Source organism: Gymnoscopelus braueri, assembly GCF_963280865.1.
Source record: "Gymnoscopelus braueri genome assembly, chromosome: 13".
Taxonomy (NCBI): Eukaryota; Metazoa; Chordata; class Actinopteri; order Myctophiformes; family Myctophidae; genus Gymnoscopelus; species Gymnoscopelus braueri.
In genome coordinates this window covers 19,574,571-19,596,769 of record NC_137615.1, presented here as the reverse complement: position 1 = coordinate 19,596,769, position 22,199 = coordinate 19,574,571, and positions in this window count along the sequence as shown.

The following is a 22,199-nucleotide window of genomic DNA, read 5'->3' as shown; positions in this document are numbered from 1 at the left end:
TATGTCAGTCTAATAGCAAGTCCTCATTAAAATACCATTTAAGAATGCATTATTTAAACAGATGATCAATAGTCCAGTGGTGGTCTTGTATAATGTCTTGTTCGTGTTCCCTGGTGATTGTCCCTGAGACTAATTCATGAGACAAATTCTAAAGCACAATTTAAACTTGTGCAGATCTACTAACTCACAACGTGCCATGGAATTCTTACACAAATTCCGAGACTAATTCATCCTTACTCAACCTTCCACTCACATGGGTAAGCAGAGTAAAACATGAATATACAGAATTAATGTTTGGTAAATTTGAACGACCACTGACAGTTAGAGCTGCACATGTGATGAACAGAATGTAACACAAATGTATAACGATGTACAGGTATATGAAGACTATTATGTAATGTACTGGATCAGCTAAAGGGGATCATTTTAACCACATGAACCCTATCGTTCCTTTACTGGGGTGGACATTCGGCGAAACTAGCCGATCTACAAACTCACAACGCGACGCGTTGTGAGCTTGTAGATCGACTATTTTCAGTGAAGACATCTGGTGTAGAGGGAAATACTAGCGTATAGACTCAGTATAGAGCCCCGGGAGACCCCAATCAAATGAGTATAGTATGGGTTTAATACAAAAAAAATAGTATACCATCATGGTGAAAACATCATTCAGTTGGAACACTTACAACCTTGAGTGATTTACAAAGCAGCATTGTGCAATAATGGTTGAGTGTCAGCGCTTGAAGTTCAACACAATGACAGTGGACTGTTTACTTGCTTTTACCAGACACACTCTTTCACTCTTGTCATGTCTTTTGCTCTTTTCCTTGTTTATGCTCATGTCATTTTGGACATTTATTTTTCTCTATGTCTTTGTAGACTTATCTCAGTCAGTCACTATTGCTCTTTCCCTCTCCCGTTCATGCACCAATACTCAGTACTCTAGACTAAAGAAATGTTACGAGAGCTTTGTGTGTTATATTTAACTCAGGCAAAAAATGATATGTTGGTTAACCTAATATAATGTTAGCTATATTCAGTTTTATATCCTTGTAATATAATATTATATCAGAACATGAGCCTTTTTTCTCATGTCTTTGAAGTGTTTCATGTTTGGGAATGTCTTAATATTATTCATTTGTCCTTCAATTCAACCTTCATCCACAACCATTGTGTTCCCATTGGGCTTTCACATCCACCCTCCTTCCAACAGTTCACATCCATTGTTCATGACCCACATGTTCTATGGGGTTCTTTAAAGCCCTTCCACAAGGACTGCTCAGTTTTGAACACACAACCTCTTGCATGTGAAAGAGAGGTCTTTCTGTATAATGCCATTATCTTTCACAGTTACTCTGAACTTGAACTGTGAATGTTTTTCTTTTTTTTCCTTTTTTGCAGTTGTGGCTCCACTTAAACATTCATAGACACGGTGACACTTGTTGCTGTTCTGTTGGTCCAATTCTTGCTCCATGTAAAGAGGACTGAGTTTGGTTCATTTAAAAAGCCTACTGTATGTGAAAACAGTACACCCTTAGTTATAAGTGTAAACCCAATGGGGTTACAGGCGATCAGCGATACACTATGTGGATACAAGTTGTATGTTAAAGCGTGTGTAAGCCTGGCATTAACATGATCACTAGAGAGAGGTCTGAAGTAGGATTCCACTAAATTAAATCAGGTTAAATTGAGTTGGGAGGATAGGGATTATGTAAACTGTAAAAGAGGTGAGGAAATTGAATTATTTTTAAATGAACACACTAGGTTTCAGTTTTCTTTTCAATAGAACACATTTACTTACCTGAAAATAATCCTCAGTTGCTTAAAGCGCCACTCTGTAACCTTTAAACAACTATATAGCATATTATGTCCCACAAAATTAAAGTTACATGGTACATGTTACATTTTTAAGCAATAACAATCATCCTTCCATAAATGTATAGACTCAGGGGGGTCTCTGCTAGGGGCTTGACTACGTATAGGGGAGACACTGAGTTTCATCCTGGCATTTGCCAAGGCACCAAGGCAGAATTGCCAGTCAAAGCGAAGACTGGCCAATCACAGCGTGTCCTCGCCGAACATGCTTCCAGAGACTCTTGCTAATGAAGTCAAAGACGTTGGCTGCTATGTTATTCGTGTCCAATGTGGCCAAAGATACCCCAAACTACTGTACATAGTGCTGTTTTAAAGCGTACTTGTTTGCTTACTACAAGTTATAACCTCATGATCACTGAGGAATCCGTCCGTCCGTCAGTCCATCCGTCTGTGATCAACTAATCTCCGGCACTATTGGCTTGACCAAAGCAAAACTGTGCACACACACTCACTGGATGCCAATTCAGAACCTCTTACAGCTGTGCTGTATTTAACTTCACCATGCAAAACAATCTCCACTTAGATATTTTAAACCAGATGGCCACAAACTCCAAGTTATATTGTCAGAAGTTCACAGGTTTAAAAGAGTGGGTGAAAAGATTTTATGTATAAAGTTGTCAGGTTAGGGAATATGCGACATCTATCAAGGAGGCAATTAAATTATTACTTTTCTCTTACTTTAAATAGATTCACTATTTCCTCTCAGATTTTGAATACAACAAATTTATACATGCAAGAAAAAACCTCGTCTTGTTTTGGATTTCAGCCTAGCACTGTATTGTTATGCAGAATAACAGCCATCGATCAGGAAGATGACACACAGAAGGCAATTTAGAACCAATGACTGTCAGTGCTTTAATCGCTCTTCCCCTGCCTTGTGTTTCCAGCACTTTCTAACCATTAGGCTTGAGAACGTTGTCTGACTACATGAGCAAATGGGTAAATAATTTGTAAATCGTCTGACTACAGGAGTAAAGTGGTGACTTTGGTATATGTTCATTTCAAAATCTAAACCTTCCGTGAGAAGAGGTCTGTTGTAGAGCAAAGAATTGCACTGCGGATACTCATAGAGGGGGTCAAAAGCGAGAACCTTCCCGCGGTGATGCCCTTCGTTGACTTCCACAAGGCATTTGACTCCGTCCACAGGGGAAGGATGCTGGACATACAAAGGGCATATGGGATACTGAAGAAGCTTGTGAAAACTGTGACTGCGTCCTACGCACACTCCGGGCCAGGGTCACCACGCCCGACCGTACCACTGAGCTCCATCGGAGGGAGAGAGGAAGAGCTAGGCTTCTCCCAAGAGTTGGCAAGTGCCTCCAGTGAATGTCACCAAACCTGGAGTTCGCCAATGACATAGCGCTGGTCAGTGGTGGAAGAAGTACTCCGGCATTTTTACTTAAGTAAAAGTAGTACCGATAACACATTATAAAAATACTCAGTTAGCAAGTTAGTAAAAGGCCTGTATTCAACATTTTACTTGAGTGAAAGTAATCAAAGTATAAAGTACCCAAGTAAAAGTACTCAAATATTTCTGCTTCGCGTCAAGACGTGACCGCGTTGTGAGCTTGTAGATGTGCTATTTTCAAACAGCCTAAGTATAAAATAGGGCTTAAGTGGTTGTTTTGTAATAATAATCTAGCTCTATGAAATAACTAGTAACTTGAGCTGTCAAATAATTGTAATGGAGTAAAAAGTAATGAGCGTTGCGCTTGGCACTGACATGCGCAGAGCAAGTTCTGTCAGGAAACTCCAGTGCAGACCAGTGGGCCGCCTCAGCTCCACGTTTGGTAACTCATCCAATCACACACTAATTGTCTCCGCCAGGCCGAAAGGCATAGCGAGAGAGTATGTTTTACCCTTCGTCCGTCCGTCCGTGTGTGTGTGTGTGTGTCCGTGTGTGTGTCCTGTCTGTGTGTTAGCAGCTAATCTCTGGCACCGTTGGCCCGGTCGCTGCGAAACTGTGCACACACACTCCCTGGATGCCAATTCAGAACCTCTGCCTCAAATTTTTCACATGGGCCTGTTATAGCGCCACCAGGAGGCCGATTTGTGCAAAACCAATTTTTTTACATTACTCCTACAGATTTTATCCAAACGTCATGCAAATCGGTACACAGTATCTCTATAGTCATGTGATCAACACGGATCTGTCCGATTTCCCATATTCCATCCTCATTGGCTAAGGTTTGCTTCCAAAATTTGCAGGATTGGTCCGTTTTGAACAAAATGCCTCAAATCGTGAACGCAGCTTGCGATTTCCGTGAAATTTCACAAACACATTCCCACTGGGCCAAGGAAGAAATGCCACCCTTTTTCACATTGGCCTGTTATAGCGCCACCAGCAGGTCTAATTTAGCAAACACATTTTTGGAACAAAATGCCTCAAATCATGAATGCAGTGTCCGATTGCCGTGAACGCCCTAAGAATAAATGGCACCCTTTTCAAGCTATTATAGCGCCACCAGGAGGCCACAATAACGTACCTGACCTGGTGGAGACCTGTGCTCCGAGGAGCACTTTTTCTAGTTTCATTCTCAGACCGCTCTATTTAAACTGGAAGTTGCACTACTCATCCCTGCTTGCTTTAGCTGCTGCTCATGCTGCTGTTGTCGCTCTCACCGCTGCTGCTCATGCTGCTGTTGTCGCTCTCACCACTGCTGTCTTGCTCAAACATTGCTGCTCACCCTCCACCACCCCAGCTACTACCTGTCGTTTTTGGATCTGCTGTTTATGTACGGGGGATTCGGAGTCACTATGGTAGGGAGATGCGCTTTCTCAGAGTACCTAAAAGCAGATCCAATTCATTGCCAAACCATAATAAATATATTGCTCATTTTATGTTCAATAAAATTATTTTATCCATGCATAAGTTATCCTGACTGAACTATATTTGTCTCTGAGATGTAGTGGAGTAGAAGTAGCCTATAAAGTATTGAAAAATGGAAATACTTAAGTAAAGTAAAAGTACCTCCGGAGTCCATATTGTACTTAAGTTGACCTACAGTATACTTGAGTTAATGTACCAGTACTTTTCAACGCTACTGGCGCTAGTCTCAGATACAGTGGAGCAGGCTCGCAACCTTCTATTGTCAGTGTAGGAGAGTTTCTGAAGATAGGACTGCATCTAATTGGCACCTACGACGACTCCTAGCTGTGCCAAGGATCTCAGCACCAGATGGGATGAGGACTGGCATGGTCGGCGCTCCATAGCATGAAGAAAGTGTGGACGACGGCCCTCAGCACAACAAGGTCACGGTTTCTCTCAAACAATTGAGTTGTCCTACTCTACGGCTCGGTGACGCGGATCCAAATGACGAAGGCCCAGAAGTCACAAGACGGCTATTACCCGCATGCTGCGCATGGCCCTTGATGTCTCGTGGCAGGACCATGTACGGAACATCGACCTTTACAACGGCATGCTGAGAGTAAAGGACAAGATCAAGGAGCGTCGTCTGAAGCTTGCTGGCCACGGTGTCTGACACACTGTGCTCTCCGCCTGCTCAACTGTGGGAGCACAAGAGGGGAACTGCCTTGAAGGGCAGAAGAAGGCTAACCTAGACTTGCTCAAGGGGGACACCGGCCTCACAACGGCAGAGGAGCTGCATTCCTGCATGATGCATAGTGTCAGCTGGAGGAAGAGGACTCGTATTCTGCCTCGTGTTGTCACCACTACCAAGGTGGTCCGACATGAAGAAGAAACCTTTAAACCTGTGATTTTACTCTGTAATCGCAGCCTTAAAACTTTCAAGGCTCAACATGATGACGACAGTATGAAATTGTGGGTCGTTTATTTGCTTTTACCAGGAAAACCCTTTTCACCATTTCCCCATGTTTGGAAACATCTCTTTTAGACAAGCCTTTTCATGTCAAATATTGGAGGACTACTGTCATATTATGTTGGCATGGGGCCCATAACTCCAGGCTGCTCCTCTGACAATGAACTAAAACGTCTGTTGTCTAGCTCCCACAAGAATATAGTACACCACATTCGAAAGGAGGATGTTTATTCAAATGCCTTTTATAATGTCTGTTACAAACACAAACATTGCAAAAAAGAAAAGAAAGTATACAAAATAGAACAACTCTAAATTGAACCCATAACTGAAGTGACTGAAAGTGCAACCTATATATTATTATTTTCCATCTACTTCAGACGAGATGGCCTGAGGGGGAATGCTGCAGGGCTGTCGGTTCATTTCATGTTCAATTGATTGTATATGCTGTAAGTAAGTAGTTCACTTAACCACTTTGAACAAGAATTGTTCAAAATGGTCTAGACATCGTTAATGTGCAGTATTTTCATATTTCCCTTTCTATACCGTCAGAGTTAAATCAACATGACAGATTTACTGTGTAGCACTGATTTCATAAATCTGAAAACAAGATAGAATAACACCATTTTGAAAGCACTAATTAGTTCACTTACTGTAAACCGTGATGTAGACAGTTGACAATGTGTTTTCATCTGCAGCACCATAAACAGGGACTTGGTAGTCAAGACAGCTCATAGTTTACTCTAAGGGCCTCATATTTCAATATAGTTAAAATGGGACTGGGAAGACCTTGTGGTTCCCTCTATCTGGCCATAGGACATTTTCAGGGCCCATAATACTTTTCCGCCTATGAAACCTTTTATTTGTAGATGGACATTTCTCAGCCGACTTACCCCGATAAGAACTGTGCAAGACTTACAATTTTGTGTTAGAGAAAATGTATCTGACTCAAACTTGTTCATCTAATCTTCAGCTAATTGTTATGCAAAATGTCAGTAAGCTAGCCGAAATGAAGTGTGAAAGCACAAATATAACTCAAGTTATACTACCTCAAACTATTTCATAATCAATGCCCAACCTATCAATTCAGTCAATGCCTATTTTCTTCATCTTCTTGTGTGTGTGCGCGTGTGTGTTTGGAAGGGGGGGGGGGTAAGTACAAAAAGCCAGAGAGAAAGCGATAGGAGAGAGAGAATGGGAGGACATGGACTTGTAATTTTCCATATAATTAAGAATATAATACCATATAACTTTCCACAAAAATATGCTGAACTGTGACTAAGAAAGAGAGAGAAAAAGGGGGAGAAAGAAGGATAGAGCAAGTACATTTTCCCTGTGAAAGGCTTATAGTGCCCATTTCAGTAAACACTATGGTCCACTTCCTTTAAACCCCTGTGATAATAGCCAGCCTCAATAACAGCCAAGTAATGCTCACCGTGTCATCAGGTGAATGTTAGTTATGAGTCTACAACATTAACACGCAAGAAAAAAAGGAAATACAAAACAAACGTGGGTGTTATGATAAGCAGCATTACAGCGACAGCATTAGCACCATGAATATGATATTTGATTTGCTGTATAATTTGAGGTCTAACTTGCGGGCTGCCTCCTCCTTTCCTTTCTTTTTGTGTTTGTCTCTCTCTGCCTCTTCCCTCGATACTACACAACTACCGCCTCGTCCACAGCCAATCAAAGCTTCCAACAGCATCCAACGACAACCTCATTACCGGTCCCCTTTGGCCAAGCTTTGCCCTGTCCCCTGCACCCACTCAAACCATCTTTACATTCCTGAACAACACTCACACGACCCTGGACCCGCATTACATTTATTTATTCTATACAATCGCTGAGATATTGTTTAGAGAGCGCCGCACTGCATCCCACAGATACAAGAGGCATCTTGGCCTCTCGCTCTCTGCCGCGCACTGTTGCCACGCGTTTCATTTGTTCCCACGTACAGTGCACAAGGGCATGATTACTGCTCTACCTGTGTGATAGAGATATTTCCACCGTGGCCCAGGGTCCCTTCATGCCTTCATTAAAGCACCGCCATACATCTTCCCCGTGTCTTGATAGCGTAGGGGGAGCACCGCCGCCATCCAGGGGCAGCACACAGACATGCAACACTGTATCATTTGTGGCAACCTATCAAGACTCGGCTCACCTTTTTAATTCTGATATAGAGGGAGAACAGAGTGTCTGGGCGGAGGTGCTGATGACACAACCCCCCTTCACACCAGGCCCGCTGCACAAAAGAGCCCACGGAGACCTTCCCTCCTCCAAGAGACACATGAATCATCACTGACAAGGCTCCTCCCCCCCGCTGTTGCCGCCATGAATTATCTACCTCCGTAAAGGCCTTGATCAATTAGTCAATCACTCAACAGCGGCCCTCAATTAACATGGCCGGCGATTCCCAATGCTCGCGGCTCCCAACATGATGTGTATTATGTGATGCTGCCAATTAAAGCAGCCGGCCCGGCAGAACTCTGAGGGCCGATATGGTATGGATATACCCCGGGATTCATCTAGAAGCCCCGCATGTCTGTGAGTGAAGCTGAAAATGAGCGAATAGAAAGCGCGTCTCCGAGATTGATGTGCTCAGGGATGCTGTTAGAAAATTGATTTTGTTATAAATTCAGAGAGTATGTGCCAATCACCTGAATTGGCGGCTGCACAGTCCGAACAGAGTTTGAAGAGAAAGAAGCTGGGCTAAAAGGAGCTATCGGTGGGTTCAAACGGAATACAGATTGGCGTTGGGATGGGTTGGCCCCTAGTGCTCCAGAGCAACAGTCCGCTAGACCGCTACCCAAAAGTCCACTCCAATACAACAGTGAACGTGTCAGGGGGACCCTGGTGCGTGAGGCTTGCTGTAATTGGAGCAATCTGTTCCCTTGGCCCGGAGCTGCCGGGGCCATTCTATGTTGAAGTCATAACCCTAGCAAGATGTCCTCCCTTTCACACATCTTGTGTGCTGTCCTCTTGTTCAAGAAGCTCTGACCTCTGCATGCTCCCACTGTACCTACACAGAACATCCTGTGTTCATTTAACTCTGTGAGTGTACAAATGTAACCAAAGGACCCATAAGGTTACAAATGGATAGAATTAACAATCAGGTTTTTACTGAGTCATTTTTGGTGGTTTTATTACAAACGGAGCTCTTTGTTCTTCCAGTTTGTCTTGTTTGTAGATCTAATGTAGGTACTCTGGCCACCTTTATCTAAATGCGTTTAGAAAATGTAAAGAAGCTAAAACTGAATTCACATAATACCATTCCTATGGTTTCTGAGAGTTCAATCAATATGTGTAAATGTGAACAAGCAGAGTAAACCAAAATCGAGTGAATGATCAAATCTGTAAAATTAGAATCTGGAGATGCTCATTTGACGATTAATTCAAGGCAGACTTTGTAGAATTATAACGTTTGAGATTTCACATAATGAGCATTTCATTGCCATATCCATGCACAATCACCCTAGGAGCTGTTACTGTGTTTTGCCATTTTCTAACAATGGAAATGCTCCAAGATTATAGTCTTGTTGATAACATCATCAATAATGCCTTGGCTCCCATATTCCTATCTTTGGAAGACACTTGTTTATATGCTTTGATATTGACTGAACTGTCCAAGAGCACACAATATAACCTGCAGTATACCAATTCTATTTGAGGGTGGATTTTCCCTTTAAAACATCACTTTATTACCTATTCAATACTTAAGACATAAACGGCCTTAAGCGAATCAAATAATGAACCATAACTTATATTGATCATTTTCAAGCTTGGATGATCTCTATTGGTATTATTTATGTGATTTCACTGTCACGTCCTCCAACTGGCACTCAACACTGTGACAATGTGAGGGATGATGTGAAAGGGGAAAAAAAGTCCACGAGGTCTCAGGTGATCTCCATAAAAGTGCTAACCCATGTAGGTCTAATAGTACAGGCGTGTTTTCTCTCTCAGCTGGAAAGCAGAATACATGAATGGCCACCCAAGTCCTCGCATTAATATCATAGTTCTTGGAGTCCCATCAAAGCTGCAGGGCCACGCGCATTACATTTTCTGTCTCATTTATATCCACTTTTCATTCTTTTCAAATTAGCTATGCTGTGTTGAAAGAGACACTTTCACAGATAAATTAGGGCTTTGGGTCTTGTATGAGGTGGCATGCTGAGAGGATTGCACTAATATTGTGATACATCTGTCCAGCCGAGGGTGCGATTTGTAAAAAAAAGAAGAAAAAGCTATTTTCACTTTTTTATTTTCATCAAAAGAAAGGTTTGGAAAACATTTTGACATGTTTAGACAATTTGCCCAAATGGGCATACCAGGGTTCATGTCGTTATTAACATAGATCTTTTATTAACTTGTTAAATTGAGATATTACCAAACATAAATATTAAGCCACGGTCTAAATTTATAGTAGGGGGATCACCTATAAGCAACGCAGAGGTGTAAATTCTATTTACATACTCTACCATACAGATTAGTTGAAATAATGTTTTCTGCAATACAATAGATTAGATTTGACTGTAAAGGCAACCAGGCCAGCAAAGAACAAAATTCTTGTTCCATACAAATACAAGTAATACAAATATACTGTACAGAACATGTGGCTACCAGTGGAATAATGCACAGCAATATATGCATATATATATACTGTATGTGCAAATACAGCTGTACATTATCTTTCTATCGGTGATTGATCAGTGATTGTTCTAAATATCCAGTGCAATGGCATGAAATGAGTTTTGATTTGAGTCATTTAATTTTCTGTGCATTTTCTCTCTGCCTAAGCTGTTTTTCAGTTGGCCGAGGGGGGTTGGGCTTTCTCTGACACAAATAATCATTAGCTCAAGTGTGCAGCACCATCCCTCTCTCCGCCCCTCTTGTTGTTGGGAGGCAAAAGCATGATTCATCGTACGACGTTGCCGTGCAACGAAAATAGCCAATCTGCAAGCTCACAATGCATTGTGGATGCAATGCATTGTGAATTTGTAGATCAACTATTTTTGGGGCGAGACGCACCGTCGTATGGCGGAGCACAAATCAGTCAAAACTGTCTGAGCCAAGTGGTATGGCCGGCGCTATTGCAGAGCATATGCATGAACCACATGCTTGTAGATGTGTATTTTCTCGAGCCAAGTTATGACATCATCCTTGCTGTGCAGAAACAACGTGTCAGACTGCTGGAATCCCTTGCTAGTTCCTCTAATTGTTCCATCCACTTCAGACGAATATCTTAACCTTTGGGTAACCAGTATAATCTGCTGAAATGTTGGCATCACTTCACAGTAGCCTACAGTCTCAGGTTGATGTGATTTCACATAATCTCTTAACCACATGAACCCTAGTGTCCCTATTCTGAAGCGAACATTTGCAGACAACAGCAGATCTACAAGCTCACAATGCACAAGCTATACAAGCTCACAATGTATCACAATGCAACACATTGTGAGCTTGTAGATACGCTGTTTTCAGCTAAAACTATTTGGTGTAGAGGGGGAAAAGGATGTGGCCAAGTATAGACCCATTGGGGACTGCGGTCAAGAAAGTAAATAGGGTTTTAAGGGGTTAAAGACTTCTGTGCAGCAGGAGGCAAGGACTATGGCAAGGTGTAATTGTTATTAGGCCCACTCATACAGTTTGTTGCAAAGCCAATCAAAACTAATCCAATGATTACAAACCCAATCACCTACTTCAAATAACCATCCAGAGTATGGCAGTCATGATTCTTTATTCCCTGTTGTTACACAGTAAAGTCCTTAGTCCATGCTTCATTGGCTTGATTCTGCAGCAAGAAACCCAAACACACTCCAAACAGGAACTATATTCTGTCACATGCAACTTGGGGTCAGCCCTATGCTCCCTCAGCCTCTCAGTTTAGGGTTGGGACTGGGGTTGGTGTTGGGGTTATGGAAGGGATAGGGCTAGGGTTTGGTAGGGTTACGGATAAGGTTGAGCGAACAAAGGGCTAAGGGAACATATAGGCAGCTGGCTCTCCACTACTTTCAAACGGGTGTCCCTATTTTGGGCAAGTCATTATAGGCGAACATTTAAAAAAAAAAGCAAAAATAGCTGATCTACAAGTTCACAATGGCATTGTGAGCTTGATTGGCTATTTTCACGCAAGTATTTGAGTGGTTAAAATGTAACCATGATCATTATCACTTTCACCAACATTAGATTTGCATTAGCAAATCTAAATGGAGTATCTCAGACACCATGTCTTTTCATGGACACATTTTTCCAAACTTCCGACAACAAACTTTCCCCCCGTACTGGAGTCCTGGTAATAACCTTTTGTCCTGTACTGTATGATTACAGATTTCAGTGAGTGGCAAGCCTCTAATTGTTGGTGTCCTGCTGATGTCCTGTTGGTGTCCTGCAACTCTTCTGTAGTTGTATTGCTATTGCTAAATGTGACTTTCCTGCAGGCATGCCACTGTTTGTACTGTAGGTGTCCCCTAGTGGGCTGTTAGTGGTGGCATGATGCTAATGTTTGGTATTTTACTATTTTACTGCCATAAGAAAGACTAAATTTCAACCACCAGAGATTCCTAGGTAAATTTCAACCACCAGAGATTCCTAGGGGTGTGTGTGTGTGTGTGTGTGTGTGTGTGTGTGTGTGTGTGTGTGTGTGTGTGTGTGTGTGTGTATATATATATATATATATATATATATATATATATATATATATATACTAAAGTGACAAAAGTGACAAATTGTCTTCATTAGGTATGCCTTTTAATGCAATTATAGTTTAATTTGCCCATATTTCATATACTTCATTATTGATTAGATTACAACCAATCTCCTCAGCATTGACACTTTAAAAATGTATATATTTGTCAGGCAAAACACTTTTAGCAGCCAGGCTGAACAAGCACCACAAACTAAATTATTTTTAAATTAAGATACAAACATTTATTTCTTGTTAATGAATATCCATAATAATATCCATTAAAAAAACTTCCCAAATTTGCAAAATGGAGTCCATCTGAATTAAATTTACAATGAAATGCTTACAGCACCAGATATTCTAATCATCTGCATCATCCCTGATTCCAGACAAGGTGCCATGAGCTCTCATTAAAAGTTATACCAAAATTTGATTCCACATCTCATGGCAATTCAAAGTGTAAAAGTAGGAACCTTTTGATGACCCGAACTGCTTGAAGTTTCTCTGCAACTAGATTTATGTCTTCAAATAATTGTCCTTTACGCAAATGTATATAGTGAATTTTTTTACACTTTACTGTAAACATGCACAATGAAGGGTATTAAAGGACGACTTCACCTATTTTCAACCTATCTTCATATAATAGGTCCTCACTAATAATCATGATAAAATGGTGCAATTTTTTTCTACTCAGTCTGTGTCTCATAGGAGGACTGTGAACAGTCCAGAAAACCGTCTACCAGTGACATCATCGTTAGGCAGGTTTTTTTTCCCCAACAAGATTTCACATTTTTTATTTAGATTTGTATTAATGTGAGAACAATGGGATCTATTATTGCATTGCAACTTTCCAGGAATAGAAAGCTTGCAGTTTTTATAAGCTTGGATTCCCCATCGATGATGTCACTGGTAGACGGGATTCTGAACTGTCCACAGCCCTACTCTGAGACACATACCGAGTAGATAAAAATGGTACCATTATATCATGAGCATTAGTGAGGACCAATTATATAAAGATAGGTTGAAAATGGGTGAAGTCGTCCTTTAAGCCCTCAAATATTGCAATAAAAGTTTAGATAACACTGAAGATGAATCAACCTTTGAAAGGATTCAGTCTTTTTTTTTACATTCAGCTCCATCAACATAATCCATCATTGTCAAGATGTGGTGAAGAAAGAAGAAACAATACTTCTAAACGACAAATATTGCACTGTATTAACATACACTACGTCTCAGAATTCACTGTTGCACCATGCACTGTAACACCACGCTAGGGCACAATAGTGAATATCAACACCGTATTATGACAATGATGTAATTGATTGACATTTGGTAACATTCTAGAAATGTGTCAGAGTTCACAGCATTATTTACGAGTCATGAAGCCTGAAAATAAGCATGGATAATGACAAACACCATCTGGGGAACTTCAAAGCTTCACATTAGCCGGCAATGAACACTAATGTTGAGAAAAGGGCCACTGCACTAAGCACATCTAAACTGCACACAATATTCCTTCATTCCAGTCACATTTTAAAAGAACAGTAGGCTAACCTCTTCTGGGGAAATATGAACAAAACAGCAAGCCTAGTTGCCCCCCAGACAGTTGGCATCTTGCAAGCTCTCAAAGAACACCTTAAACGTGAGATTAAAACACACAAACCATGCATTTGCCTGTCAGATAAATGGATTCAGAAATGATGCAGCTCCGTATTTACACGTGTATTGCAATAATAATGGCACAATCTACTTATACGTCTTTGTTTAAACGCTTAGCTATCCCATTCATAAACTCATAAACCTGAGTGCAGCAGCAGGGTAATCTAGCAGGAAACAAGGGGAGCTATGGAATGAACAGATATTTTTCCTTTGACATCATGGGTCTGTATTTAAGCGCTGTGCATTCAGATGAGGGGAGAAATGAGGAGAGAGGAACAAATTCTTGAATCTTGAATAATTGAGCAATGACAGAGGATCTTTTTTAAATAGCCAACTTTATCGTGAACTAGTTTTGACTGGACTAGCCTGTCAAGTACTTGAGATTCATTTGTGGTTTGTCATTGAAAAGAAAATAGATATTAACTGCATAGTATAAAGTATATTAAAGCAGTATACACACTTTCAGAAAGATGGTGTGCAACAATTCTTGCAACTGGCAGCTTGATAATGAATAAAGATCATTATATTATAAAAAGTCAGTGATCCAAATGTACTGTAATTAATGCAATATCCCCCTCATTAACATAGTTTGATAGCCTCCACAAACAATTGGACAGTTTGACCACTGTAAAATGTTCAATAATGTAAAGGAAAGACTTTGAACACTTAATTTGTTATAATAATAGTAGCCTATTAACCACAATAAACATTGTGTCCCTATTTTGGGCAAATTCTCAACAATCTTCAAAAATTGCCAGAAATTGCAGATCTACCAAGCTCATTACGATGTGAGCTTGTAGATCTGATACTTTTGCCATTTGTCGTATGACGATGAATATAGGGGCTTCAGTGGTTAAGAGTAATACTACTAACAACAAGGTTAACTGAGGACATATTTCTTCACTGTATAATGAATGCCTTGTGTGTTCATATGAGCCATTTACTAATGTTGTAGGCTACTGTAGGTGTATTGTTTGTACAGAAAGAGCGTCTGGACAGGATTGTTCTCTCCTAGCTCTTGCACTTCACGGCTCGGCTGTACCATTGTTTGCTGCCAGCAGACTAGTTGAGTGTCTGCACATTAAGCTCTGTTGCCTCTGTGTTTTTATGATAAAATAATTCAAGGACCCTCTCCACCTGAGAGCGGCAGCTTCACATAGAAGGACACAGCTCAAGCCTGTCACAACTACTATACCAATACTTTTTCACTTTTTTTTGTTTTTACCACTTAAACCCTAAATACTTTGTTGACTGTGGTCCCCCAGAGGTCCATCCTTGGCCCACTCCTTTATTTCCCTCTACACTGCAATCTCTTTGCCGGAAATAGCCGATCTACAAGCTCACAATGTGTTGCCTTGTGAGCTTGTAGATCTGGTATTTTCACAGAATGTTTGCCTATTTTTGCTGAATGTTCGCCTATTATGACATGCTCAGAATATGGATGCTAGGGTTTATGTGGTTATTATGTTCTCTAATTTGAAAGATTTAAAGGAATTGTTCACCCCCAAACAATCTTATTTTCTATCAATTACACACCCCATGAAGCATTGAATTCATGGAGATCTTTTAGTTTTGGTCGCATTCCTGAGCCAATAATTTGATTACCGGCGGAAAGATGCTAATGTATCCTGTAGGTAGGAGACGCAAAGGAGTCTATTTGAGTCTCCTACCGGAAATACACCCTTTCATCAAATTATTGGCTGAGTCAGGAATACGTCAAAAACCAAAAGATCTCCATGAATTCAAGACTTCATGGGGTGTGTAATTGATAGAATACACATGTTTTTTTGGGTGAACTATTCCTTTAATAGACACATTTGTAGATGCTATGGAGTAAAAGAAAGGACATTTGACAAAGGAAACCAAAATTTGCATTGACTGACATGAGAATTTTCTTCTCTGTAATCCTGACCCCAAAAAATTAAGAAAAATAAGAATTTTAGACAAATGTTTTTGATTATTTTTGATTTTATAAGTGTTTAGACAGTGATATGCTTTTGTTTTGTCTCCATGCCTCTATTACTTAGGATGTGTACTGTACTAACACAACAACTGTGATGTCAAAGTGTACTTTGTGAGTTGTACTTGAATGATTGAAGGCATTTCCAGTCATATAAAAAGGAATTGCTTAGAACCACAGCATTTTTAACATGTGGTTTGCTCATTTCAGGGAGCTAAGAGATATGACAGATTAAAGATATCATCACATCCCTTTGAATGTTTAATGAGAGAAATATTTTCCCAACCACATCAAGCAAGCTGAATAAAAATGTTACCTCAATTTACCTAAATGCAGTTAATTATGCGGGTGATGTGCCTGCCCCTTTTGAAATGTGTTGCTATCCATTTGTTAATGTCCGCCTCTACTCAAACATGTATTTCTGTCTCCGCCAGGCCGAAAGGCATGGCCGAGACTATCTGTCCGTCCGTCCGTGTGTCCGTGTGTCCGTGTGTCCGTCGCCCCCTCTGTCTGTAATCAGCTAATCTCCGGCACCGTTGGCATGATCACAGCGAAACTGTGCGCATGCACTCCCTGGATCAGGGGCGGCCTTAATGATCTGGGGGCCCGTTTCAAGAGCTCATATGGGGCCCCCATATGCACCCCCCGCAAAAAAAATAATATATATTTTCTTAATTTTATTAAAAAATAATTTGTGGACTGAAGTTGGTTTGCTTCCACAATCCATAATGATGCATTTTCTAACTAAATTAATTAGGCTATCTGCACTTCCACCATGGACAGACAGCTAAAACAACTCACTCACATGATTCACTTGAGCTGAGCCCTGATTTAATCAGATCTACATCCTCTTCTTGCATGAAATTCTTAGACGTCGGCCAGCCAGAGGCGGGCCCCGGACTGGGATGTGAGTCAAAAAAAAATAATTATGTTTTGGGGGGGACCCTGAGGTTGGGGGCCCGTTTCAATTGAAACGGGTGAAACATAGGAAAGGCCACTGCCACTGCCCTGGATGCCAGAGGTATTTTTTCACATGGGCCTGTTATAGCGCCACCAGGAGGCTGCTTTTTGCATTAAAAAAAATTGAAAGTACTCCTACACATTTTGTCAAACATCACGCAAATCGGTACACAGTATCTCTATAGTCATTTTTCATATTCCATCCTGATTGGCTAAGATTGGCTTCGATCTGTGTAAAACTTTGTATGTGCACTCCCTAGAGACCAAGGAAAAACCTTTGCCCTGCATTTTTCACATCTGCCTTTTATAGCGCCGACTTATGTCAAACACATTTTTGGATATAACTCCTTCAGATTTGATCCAGATTTCATGCAAATCGGTACACATGATCTCTATAGTCATGTGATCAAGATGGATCTGTTTTTTCATATTCCATCCTGATTGGCTAAGATTGACATCTAAAGTTTGAAGGAGTGGCCCGTATTTAACAAAATTCCGCAAATCATGAACGTAGTGTCCGATTGCGGTGAAACTTTGAGCGCACATTCGCACTACGTTGAGGAACAAATGCCACCCTTTCAACATTGCCCTACTATAGCGCCACCAGGAGGCCGATCTTTACAAAACTATTACTTAATTCATCACGCAAATCGGTACACATTATCTCTATAGTCATCTGTCCGATTTTTCACATTCCATCCTGATGGGCGAATTCAGAACATTGCTGGCCCACACTAACCTACCTGACCTGGCGGAGACCTGTGCTCCGAGGAGCACTTTTTCTAGTTTATTTTATTTTTTTCATCCTCTTAGAGGCATCACTTTGACTACGCAGATGGCAGATGCCACTAGAGCAGTGGTTCTCAATGTATTCCCTCACTGTGTCCATCCAACACCTCTCCCTGACACTTCCTTGTCTGGACATTGTCATGGCTGAAAACAAGCCAAGCCCAAGTTCTTAGTTAAACCAGTGGTTCTCAACCTGTGGGTCAGTACCCCCAGGGGGATCCCCATATGATTTTTTTTTTTTGGGGGGGGGTCCCTAGATGACAGTGAAGTGATAATTTAAGGACTTTTAAGACCATTTTATATATATATACTTCCAAAAAAGAAAAGAAAAAGACCATTACTACATCAGAAGTAATCAACAACCTATATATATAAAAAAAAGTACATTTACTTGAGTATTTGTTTTTAACTTGAGACTTTTATTCCACTACATTGCAAAGACAAATAATAATCGTACTTTTGACTCATCTTTGAAATCAGCTCTTTATTGTCTCCGCCAGGCCGAAAGGCATGGCGAGAGAGTATGTTTTACCCCCTGTCCGTCCGTCCGTCCGTCCGTCCGCGTGTCCGTCGGTCCGTGTGTCCGTCCGTCCGTGTGTCCATCTGTCTGCGAGCGGCTAATCTCCGAAACCGTTGGCCCGGTCGCTGCGAAACTGTGCACACACACTCCCTGGATGCCAATTCAGAACCTCTGCCCCAAATATTTTACATGGCCCTGTTATAGCGCCACCAGGAGGCCGATTTGTGCAAAATATTTTTTTTTATATTACTCCTACAGATTTTATCCAAACATCACGCAAATCAGTACACAGTATCTCTATAGTCATGTGATCAGCATGGATCTGTCTGATTTTCCATATTCCATCCTGATTGGCTAAGGTTGGCTTCCAAAGTTTGCAGGATTGGTCCATTTTGAACTAAATGCCTCAAATCATAAACGCAGCTTGCGATTTCTGTGACATTTCACACACACATTCCCACTAGGCCGAGGAAGAAATGCCACATGGACATTTTCAAATCAGCCTCATGGTGGCGCTATAAAAGGCCAAATTGCGTTTTTATCTGTAACTGCACCGTTCTGCGTGAAACTTCGCACGCATACTCCCTAGAGGCCAAGGAAAAACATCTGCCCTGCATTTTTCACATTAGTCTTTTATAGCGCCACCAGGAGGCCGACTTATGTAAAACACATATTTTGAGATTAAGCCTTCAGATTTTATCCAAATTTCACGCAAATCGGTACACATGATCTCTATAGTCATGTGATCAAGATCGATCTGTTTGGTTTTTCATATTCCATCCTGATTGACTAACATTGACATCTAAGGTTTGCAGGAGTGGCCCGTTTTGAACAAAATGCCGCAAATCATGAACGCAGCGTCCGATTGCGGTGGAACTTTGCACGTACATTCGCACTACGTTGAAGAACAAACGCCACCCTTGTAACATTGCCCTATTATAGCGCCACCAGGAGGCCGATTTTTCTTTTTTATATTACTCCTACAAATTTTGTCCAAACATCATGCAAATCAGTACACATTATCTCTATAGTGAAGTGATCAAGATGGTTCCGTCCGATTTTTTTATATTCAATCCTGATTGGCAAATTCTGAACATTGCTGGCCCACAATAACCCACCTGACCTGGCGGAGACCTGTGCTCCGAGGAGCACTTTTTCTAGTTTTTATTTATTTCTAAAATGTTTGTTCCTTGAGAGATGGACAGTACAATGGAAGACGTCATTCCCAAGAAATTATTTACAATGACTGCAGAAGTACACTTCTTTACTTCTTTTTGTCTTTAATAACTGAGTTTAGAGTATACACACACACACACACACACACACACACACACACACACACACACACACACACACACACACACACACACACACACACACACACACACACACACACACACACACACACACACACACACACACACACACACACACACACACACTTGGTGAAAGCAGTGCTGTTGGGGAAGTTAAAGCTAGAAGTGTAACTGGGATTTTAAGGTAGATTGATTTTTATGTTTATTTCCTGAGGAATCTGCATCTACAGCAATTCCATTGTCTGATTAATGCCTACACACACACGCACACGCATGGCCGTGCGTGTGTGTTTAAATTAAAACGAATATGACAATGGATTTTGTCAATTGCATTTCTAGGCTGAAGTTTTTATAGGCATTTCTACAGGACTTGTGAAGCGTAGTCGTTCTACAAGCAAGTCAGTGCATTCATTTGGTGGTTTCAGAGAGTTATGAGGTTCTGTAAATGTATTAAGTGTCTGTTCCACTAATGATTTAATAGTCACACTTCTACAGTAAGTTGTTACTCAAATTTATTATCTAAAACAGTGCTAACTCTGGCAATTCTTTCGGTCATATCCCACACCAACAAACCATAGTGTAGGTAAATGGTGCATTTATATAGCGCCTTTCTTCAAAGCTCTTTTCTACGTGCGTTACATTTAACCACTCATGCACACACACATTCACACACCGACAGCAGAGGAAACCATTCAAGGCACCAACCTGCTAATCGGGAGACGTCATGGGTTAAGTGTCTTGCTCTGGGACACTTCAACACACAGCCAAGAGGAGCAAGGGATAGAACCAGGAGGAACATCCTGAGCCACTGCCGGCCATCATTGAGAGTAATATTCCAACCATGGTTTCACAGACAAATGGCGGAAGGGCAAAGAGAACCTTCTCCCCATATACTGGGGATATACTCTACCTGAGGACAAACTCCCCTCCCCTGCAACTGCCAACGACAATGCACCCCAAAATAGCTGTCAAAATAGCCCTCTAAACTGAATGTTGTGCATCATCCAAAATCCTCCTATTTGATAAATTGGCTCTTGTTATGCCTGGGGTCTTCTGGAATGGATTATGAATTGACAATGAGATCTAATTTATGTTGCAGCCGCTTGTATAAACCCTACTCTACATCTGGTTACACAAGAGCTTTGACATTTCTCTGATAGGCCTATATATTTCATTTATAGAGAAACCTCTTGGTTTTCGTTGCTTTATTGAAACAACTCTGCAACGCTCTATCATCTATCATCTGCTTGCGTCTCCTCTGTGACGCGGACAGCCTGGTCTGCTGTGGTTGACGTTGTGTTCCTGTTCCAAACGTGAAGGTATCATGACGTAAGACTAAACTAATAGTTAGGGGGAGAAAGGGGTCTTTATCAATGTCTTAAAGCAAATATTCCCAAGGAATATCTTCCCTCATTCAGCAACACACTCTCCTCCGTCCTTCGTTGCGTATTCCCTCACTGTGTCCATTGAACACTCTACCTGACACTTCCATGTCTCATTGAATCCTGTCCGTATGGCCACTAGTTAAAGGTTCCTGGTTCCCAGTCCCTCATTGACCAGGTGAACTCAATTATAATCAAATGTCAAACCACAACTCAATTGGACTCAATTGGACTCAATCTGACGTCGCCAGATTTGACTGGGGCGACTGGACCTTGGTGGCTAGACATACGTGGTGGCGACCGTTCCGGGTCATTTCACTGCCCCCCTAAATCAAAAGTTCCTGGACCCAGAGGAAGGCTCCTCAACAAAAGGTGCCAGGTGAGAGTCCTCTTTTTGGGGATTCAGAATATGGTCACCCTCGTACATGGTTGACAGGCCATAATTGGCAGATCGGGTATCCAAACATAACAACTTAAACCCTCTATACTTAGTAAAATGGACCTGAGTTAATTGCAACTGTAGGTCTACTTGGAAGGCTTTTTTCTCTCCACACCAAATTTCTTCACCAAAAATAGCCAATGTACAAGGCAAGCTCACAATGCATCGCAGCGTGATGCGTTGTCAGCTTGTAGAGCTGCTATTTTTGTTCCCAATAATGATGCTGGGGAAAGGACACACGTAAAGGTCATTACACTTTTGTGAAAATACTGTGTTTATATTAAAAAAACAAAATGTACTTTGGAAGTGCTGAAGTACTTTAACTCCAGTAAAAACAACTCCACTAAGTGGAGTAACACTGTATTTGACCAGGAGTAGATACATTGGTTCAAGTAATAGGGTTGTGTCCACCACTTTTAGCAACACATACAGTACAATTATCTTTATTGGACATTGTCATGGCTGAAAACAAGCCACGCCCAAGTTCTTTAAACCAGTGGTTCTCAACCTGTGGGTCGGGACCCCCAGGGGGATCCATACATAATTTTGGGGGGGTCCCGAGATAACAGTGAAGTGATCATTTAAGGACTTTTAAGAACTTTTTAATACCTCCAAAAAAAATGAAAAGAAAAAGACCATTACTACATCAGAAGTAATCAACAACCTATAAAAACAGGTCAAACATTGGCCTAATTGGCCACCAAATTTAAAGTAGCCGATCTACAAGCTCACAACACCTCGCAACGTGAGTCGTTGTGAGCTTGCAGATCTGCTATTTTCACAATATTTATCTGTGGAACCGAGTAAAACAAAATCTAATGCCTCAACTCCTACATTT